This window comes from Apium graveolens, unplaced genomic scaffold, assembly GCF_009905375.1.
Source record: "Apium graveolens cultivar Ventura unplaced genomic scaffold, ASM990537v1 ctg7876, whole genome shotgun sequence".
NCBI classification, from domain to species: Eukaryota; Viridiplantae; Streptophyta; class Magnoliopsida; order Apiales; family Apiaceae; genus Apium; species Apium graveolens.
The window spans coordinates 53,653-62,159 of NW_027420701.1; the positions used below are offsets into that span (position 1 = coordinate 53,653).

General features: G+C 35.0%; 1 pseudogene; it reads right to left on the reverse strand.

The window, feature by feature from the left end:
• Window positions 1–1,794: 1,794 nt before the first annotated feature.
• Window positions 1,795–3,260, reverse strand: LOC141704465 (proteasome subunit beta type-7-A-like; annotated as a pseudogene).
• Window positions 3,261–8,507: the final 5,247 nt, after the last annotated feature.

Here is an 8,507-nt window from a genome sequence, read left to right on the forward strand (position 1 = left end):
CCTGGGAAATATCGGTGAGTTTTCCTTTCCAACTAGATACGACTTCTTGGTGAAGCCGTATCAACAAGTTTCTACTTGGGGAAAGGGGGAACGAGCTTTACGTTTCAGAGTCATGGATTTCATCTGAACTAGGAGTGGCATAAGTGGTCGAGTAGCGCCGGCCCAGCCTTATTATATTGGCCCAAATGGCCTGGAAGTTCCGCTAAGGCGGTCCATTCCTTAGGAGTTCAGTGTTCGGTTGACAAGTAAATCCGACAGGTTCTCCTCTACATGTAGAAAATGGTGGGGTTGTACTACTACGACTGATCATCGTAAGTAGTCTTCCTGGCGCGGTAAACTCCCGTAATGAGTTCATCATCCAATCGGATATTTCTGCAACACTACCCAGAGCATTTCGATAGAAAGGCTACGGTTGGGCGATTGTTGAGTGTTGGCAGGGTCAAGTTTTCAAAATGATGTTTGCATCAAATGAAGTATCTCGTAACTTCATTTTATTTTGATGATATTTTAAAGATTTAATCTATTCAAATCTTGTCTTGTAGTCTCATCTATGTGATGAACTGTTAAAAGCTCATTATACTTTGAACAATGGTAGTTCAAATAGCTTTATAAATGATATAAGTATAGTGAAGTATTTGGTAACTTCATCCCTTGTTTTTACTTATATCTAGTAAGTAATTATCTTACTCATGATAAAAGATTCTAGTAAGTATCCATTTAGATACTTATATTATTATTATCACTACATATTATCTTGCGAGCTGTAAGGCTCACTCTTGCTTTATTTCTTCATCACACAACAACAGTTAGGAAAGATGGCCAGACTCCAGCAGACCCAGCGCAAGCGCGTGGGAAGCATCCCGCGTCTTCCCGATGATGTTGTGGCTGATATAGCTGCAGAGGTAGATCTATTGGTAGATCAGGCATTCTATTTTTGAGAATCAAATTATGTATAATTATAACTTGTGGCAGATAATGGCAATTAACTGTAAATTTATCAAGTAATCATTTTGGATTGTAATAACTTTTAAATTGTGGATTCAAAGACTTGTACTTATTTAAATTTCATCTCTGAGACTATAACGGGTTGTGGTGTGTGTTAGTGTGGGGTCACAGCATAAGGTTATTATTATTAATTAAGTGAAGTGATATTGTGGAAAGAAAGACCGTGACGACCCGGATCCCCGACCCCGGATCTGGGGGTGTTACATTATTAAATCTATAAATCCTTACAAAATCATATAACACTCAAAAAATTACCAGAAAAATACCATAATTATCTATACTTTATTCTGTACATATTAAAAATCAAAATACTTACACTTTATCACATATAAACACCCAAATATAAATATCAATCATTAGATAATTCACCAAAATTCCCATAATAATCACATAATAATTATTTAGTGATAAAAATATTTGCACGATATTTCCCGGATATTACAAAACAATTTCAATTTACCGATATCAATAAGATCGGCTTTCAAATAACTTTTGAAAATAATACATTTAAGTAAATATTTTCAGAAATTAACACGGATCCATATAACATTTAACAATTAGCACATTACCATTTAATAACACCAACTCATCAAACATGAATAAAATATCCACCATTTTATTCCTTCTAAATCATAAAAGCATATATATATATATATATTCAAATAATAATTATAATAATTCTAAAAATACGGGATATTACACTCCTTGTACCCTTGTACAAACAAAGCATATGATCAGGGAGGTTGATAAGGAGTAGGTTGCAAATTATCATTCCATGAAGGATCAACATCATATCTTAGTTATAACACATATATCAACATTGTTCCACTTCCCAAGTCATTAAATATGCCTGACCGTATATCGTCACGTACCAAAGCAACTCCATCGTCCCTCTACAAATATATAAATAACCAGTATAACATGTGCACTTGTGATTGATTGATGTGAAATAAGGTTGGCTACTATCACCCAAAATAACTAAACAGGAGGAGCTACGGTCCTCATGTTGGACAATTTTGAAGCACGCTACTTACATTTATCCCCTCGGCATATCTAGATTTGAAAACGGCCATTGCAGCAAGTGAACCAGATCCCATTATAGCAAAAGGCAGGGAATCAGTTGATCCATGAGGGTAAATCTGTTATAAAAATCATAAGGTACAATTATAACTTTTTTAACTGTCAAATACATATATATTAGATGTCAATAACCCAATCCCTACTCACAATGTGTAAATGTGGACCAGTGACATCAACTCCATCAAGCACCAATGCAGCTGAAACATGACCTTGATAGCTAAATTTACAAAAAGGTAAGGCCTTTATTAACTATAAATCCCTTCACCATAGAAATCTGATAATGCCAAAGACAAACATATTAAATTATAGTCTTACCTAAAAATATGAGTTTTTAAAAGTGTGAGGGCTCTCACAACCCTTGATTCCCTACCTGTGTGACAACGATGCAGCTTCAACTGAGAGCTAATATTATCTGCAAAGATTTAGATGCTTTAATAAATAATATAATATCACAAACATAATAGACACAATCACAAACTTTATATAAAAATATGTAACAACTATAATTAGACATAGCTCACAAACTTCAAATAAATAGATAAAGGAGCAATGCCACATATAAGTAACTTGAAAGTACCTGACACGAATGTTCATGGCTCTTGATGTTATAGCTCTCAAATTAGCTCTAGCCACATGAGTAGAGGAGTTTCTTTATTATTGTGGTGCTGCTGGTTGTTCATCAGATGGCCTAAAAGCTTCCATAAACTCTTCTCTCTACAGTCTCAATACCAACGCAGCATCCTCATCTTGAACAGCCAAGTGCTGCTCTCTTATCCGTGCCTCATTTCTAGCATCTTCACTTGCTCTTCTTGTCAATATTCCAGAAGCCCGATTTCTCAAATTTGAATTTAGCCAAAATTGAACAACTACTTGTCCCAAAAAATGATTATATGATTGTACCTGTGTCCACATGGAGTCGTATTAGGTTCAAAGCAAATCTCTAGACAGATCTTCTGCCAAGTAAATTTTATTCGACAATTCAAATTTACAAACAGCACCATTATTCAAAATTAAAATGACTGAAAACAAGATAGAGTAACATAAGCAAACCGGAAAAGCACTTACAGCACAAGAAAGTTCTTCACAGAGTTTATCCATACAAGGAATAGCAACGAAATCTTCCTTTTTCTTGCAAGAAGTGGGAGTATAAAATCGAAATCGAAACTACCAGTCATTTCAGCAACAGATCTGAACCTGGGGCTAAATATACCTTAAAATCGAAACTACCCTCAAATCTCAAACCCTAATTGAACACTATAATCCCAAATCAGTCTCTCTTATCCTTAAATTAAATTAGATAGAAAGAGACCGCGGTGAGAAACTAGGGGTAGAAGCCTAATTCAGATAGAAAGACGAGTGACCGAAGATGAAGAGAGGCGAGTAATTTTTTTAGTAGAAACGAGAGTGAATATGTTCCCTCTATTTTATGCCAATATTTCACTTCCCGCTTTATCAGAATGTTAGCTTTCAGGCCCAATTATTTAAGCAATCCGATCCATACTAATTATTTTTAATTTTTTAAATCAAACTCTTTTTTAAATTACAAATATTATAATTATTATAATTCATTTATTACTTTCATTAATTTATGAAAATTTAAAACTATTACATCTGTTATTTTTTATAAACAAATATTTTAGTGATATCAATTGATATTTTAATTTTATTTAAACTAATTATTAAAATATATTCATTTAATATTAAATTTAAATTAAATATTTTGATATTTATAGAATATGAATAATTTATTTATTTTTCGGACTTTTACTTTATAAGAAACTCTACAAATAATATTTTTCAAATTAATAATTTTTAAAGATAACTTAAATTTTGAGTTAATTTGTTTTAAAAAAAAATTATTCAGCTGTCTATGGCAACACACCCATGTGGGGTTGCAATATATAAGACATTTATGCCAACACTAGAGATATATTGAGCTATATCAACATGTCTCTATGCCTATAGTAACACCCAAATCAGGGTGTTGTGATAGGGTCATAATTTCATACTTATTACAACATTTTCTAAGGCAACACCATACAAAAATGTGCAAATAGGTCATCTATGACGCAGTGCTTTACACAGAATTCAACATTGATCAACAAGCATGGAAAGACACCATTTGAGATGGTGAAAGGGAAGAATCCAAATTTGAAATACTTTCATATATTTGGTTGTAAGTGTTTTGTTCTCAAAACTCATCTGGAGCAGCTTACCAGGTTTGATCTAAGAGTTGATGTAGGAATATTTGTAGGATATTCGTTGATTACAAGAGCCTTTAGAGTTTACAATCTGAGAACAATAACAGTCATGGAGTCTATACATGTATCTTTTGATGATAAGAAGATAATAGGTATATAAGATACAGATGACCACGACAAGTTGAGATTTGAAAATGAAGTACCTTATGTTGAACTTTTAAATCTTGACTCTGATACAATAAGTCCTAATATCACTCAAAGCTCTGAGATTTCACAAAACAGTGGAAATTCTTCTGACACTGAAGCACATGTTAAGGGGGAGCAATATGACTCAAATCCAGAGACTACTGTAAGTGATACATCTCAAGGAAATTCGGTAGAAATATTATCAGAATCATCTTCCTCAAACTCTGGTGAACCAAACACTGATAACAATGGGAACACTGATTCAGGGGGAGCATCAGGAAACAACAGTGGTACTACTCAAAGAAATAACAAAGAATTCATGGATCAAGGGGGATGTTCTTCATCAAGGAGTCAACTTCCATCAGCAAGAAAATGGTCTAAGTCACACACACTGTTAGGAATATGTGTATTAGTTTGATGATAAGTTAAGCAAAACACTTAAGTAGAAATCTAGTGTTTGTAGCCTCAACGGATAAGACCATCTTGGCTATCCGTTGAAGGAGTAGCCCTACTTAGCAATAAGTTTGGTATTGTAGCACATTTCACTCTCTGGTTTCAAGCTGTAATTCTTAGATGTTGTTAGGAAATAATCAGTCATGTTGACTACTAATGGATGTACAAATAGGAGGGCTAATTGTAAATATTTCATGCCTTGTAATTTTGTATAAGTGAAGAAGTGTCAACGGATTTTGAAGACCTTCAACGGATAAGAAACAAAGCTTCAACAGATGTCTCTAATGCTTCAACGGATAATATCCATCAACGGATAAGTGCTTCAACGGATAAAGCTTCAACTGCTAGAGCATCAACGGATAAAGCCATCAACGGATGAAAGCTTCAACGGATGCTCCGTCTCATAGCAGTTGATAGTAACAGTTAACAAAGCTGACAGAGGCACATGGAACAGAGATGTGGTAGCCTATTTCAGGAACAGCAGGAAAAGCAGCCGTTTTTAGTCTGGTTCAAAATGGAAAGTCAACAGATAATTCCATATTACACTGGATAAAAATGGAATAGAAATAAGTGGAGAACTATTTTCTTATTGTACTTCATCTTTGTCTTCACTTGTAAACTTGGTGATATATAAACCAAGTAGTAGCTAGTAATTAGATGTGAATTTTCCCTGAGCTGTTTAGAAATATCAAGAGAGAAAATCATCTAGTTTGTACTAGGAAGCAGCTGTGATTTAATTTTGAATCACAGATTTTCTGAAATAACACATCTCTGGTGGAACAACAAATCCACTAGAAAAGTTTTTAAGTTCTTTGTGTTCATTACATTTGTGTTTGAATATATATCTGTCTGCATCAGCTCCAAGCAATTCACACACATTTGATCACTCAAACACTTAGCCTTACAAACTGCTCAAAACTTGAAAAAGTTTTGAGATTTACATTCAACCCCCCTTCTGTAAATCTCATTGTTAGTCCACTGGGAATAACAATTGGTATCAGAGCAAGCTCTTAACATATAAAGAGTTTAAAGATCTATTCTGCTAACATCATGAGTGCACAGAAGAACTCTCCTGTTACCATCATGAATAGGAAGGATATTGGTGTAAAGATTCCAGTCATGGAAAAGGATAATTATCATCACTGGAAAGTGAAGATGCATTTATATCTTCTTTCTCAAGATGAAAGCTACATCAACTGTATTGAAAATGGTCCTCACATCCCTCACAAGGTAGCCACAGCTGCTACTGCAACAGTTGCTGTTGGACAGTCTATTCCCAAGCCAAGAGCAGAATGGACTATTGAAGACATGGAAGAAATCTGAAAGGATAAGAGAGCCATGAACATTTTGTTTAATGGCTTAGATCAAGATATGTTTGACAATGTCATCAATTGCCAAACTGTAAAGGAAGTTTGGGACACTGTACAAATCATCTGTGAAGGTACTGAGCAGGTCAGAGAGAACAAAATGCAGCTTCTTATTCAACAGTATGAATATTTTCACTTTGAAGAAGGTGAATCATTAAATGATACCTTCAACAGGTTTCAGAAACTGTTGAATGGATTGAAGCTGTATGGTAGAGTGTACCAAGTCAAGGATTCCAACCTAAAATTTCTTAGGTCTCTGCCAAAGGAATGGAAGCCCATGACTGTCTCTTTGAGAAACTCTCAAGATTATAAGAACTTCACACTTGAAAGATTATATGGAATTTTGAAGACTTATGAACTTGAAATGGAGCAGGATGAGCTGTTGGAAAAGGGAAAGAGAAAAGGAGGAACAGTTACTCTTGTAGCTGACTGTGAGAAGATGGAAGCCAGGAATGAGGAGAAGACAATGCCAAGTCTCAAAATTGGCACTAGCAAATCAGAATCAAGCAAGGGTAAAGAGCAAGTTGCTGAGGATGAAGACAATTCCAGTCAGGATGAATCTGATGATATTGAAGAACATTTGGCCTTTCTGTCCAGGAGGTTTGCAAAGATGAAGTTCAGGAAAAACACAAAATTCACTAAGCCAAACAAAAATATGGTGGACAAATCAAAGTTCAAATGTTACAACTGTGGCATTAGTGGACACTTTGCAAGTGAGTGTAGGAAGCCAAATTCTGAGAAAAAGAAATTTGAGCAAGTTGATTACAAAAAGAAGTATTTTGATTTGCTCAAACAAAAGGAAAGAGCATTCCTCACTCAAGATGATTGGGCAGCAGATGGGGTAAATGAAGATGATGATGTAGAATATGTCAACCTAGCCCTGATGGCTAATTCTGATGAAAATGAAACTAGTTCATCAAGCAACCAGGTAATTACTACTGATCTCTCTCAGCTTTCTAAACATGAATGCAATGAAGCCATAAATGATATGACCAATGAATTATATCATTTGCGTGTTTCCCTTAAATCTCTAGCAAAAGAAAACACTAGGATCAAGGAGAATAATTTGTTTTTAAGTGATAGGAATGCTGTGTTAGAGGATCAGGTAATTGAGCTTGAAAAGATAAAACTTAAATGCCTGACTGTTGAGAGTGAACTAGCAGAAGCTGTTAAGAAAGTGGAAATTCTTTCTAAACAGTTAGAAAGTGAGCAAGAGGTAATCAAGGCCTGGAAAACATCTAGGGATGTCAGTGTTCAGATTGCAAAGGTCCAGGGAATTGAATCATTCTGTGAGGATGCCTGGAAGAAAAACAAAAAGAAGTTAGAATTAATTGATGGATTGTCAACGGATGTAAAATCAACGGATGATGAAAGTAATCCGTTGAAGGAAGAAAAGGAGTATCCGTTGAAGGCTCATCAATTAAAACAGGCAAGTTCTTTTAAAAATAAAAAGAATGATTCAACTCTCAAGAACTTTGTCAAAGAAGGAGCTAGCACATCCAGAGATGTTAGTAAGGTGAATATAGGACATATGACTTTAGATCAGCTAAAAGATCGACTTAAGTTAATTGAGGATAAGAAGGAAACTAAAAGAAAATCTAAAAGAAATGGGAAGGTAGGGATTAATAAACACAACAATTACACACCTGATAGGTATGCTCCTAGAAAAAGCTGTGTGCATTGTAAAAGTGTTAATCACCTATCTGATAATTGCAAATCTGTTAAAAATGCTCCCATGCCTTCAAATCCCTCCATACCTAACATGTCTATGTCATCTCTGCATGCTATGCCTGTTATGTCTCACCAGAATCCCCATGCACATTTTGCAAACATGCCATACATTAACAATCCTTATTTTACTGCATTTAGTATGCCTCAAATGCCATACAATATGCCTATGTGGAATAACATGTTTGCACAACCTATGCCTTATCAAATTCAATCAAATGTGTTAAATGATTCTGTGACTAATCCTACACTTCAACCAACCACATCTGAGACCAAGGTTGACCTAAAGTTACCTAAGTCAAAAGATGCAGGAGGAATGAAGTCTAGGAAAAAGACTAACAAGGGTGGACCCAAGGAAACTTGGGTACCAAAATCAACTTGATTGATTTTATTGTGTGCAGGGACAAAGAAGGAATCTATGGTACTTGGACAGTGGTTGTTCAAGACACATGACAGGAGATTTCACCCTGCTCACAGAGTTTAAGGA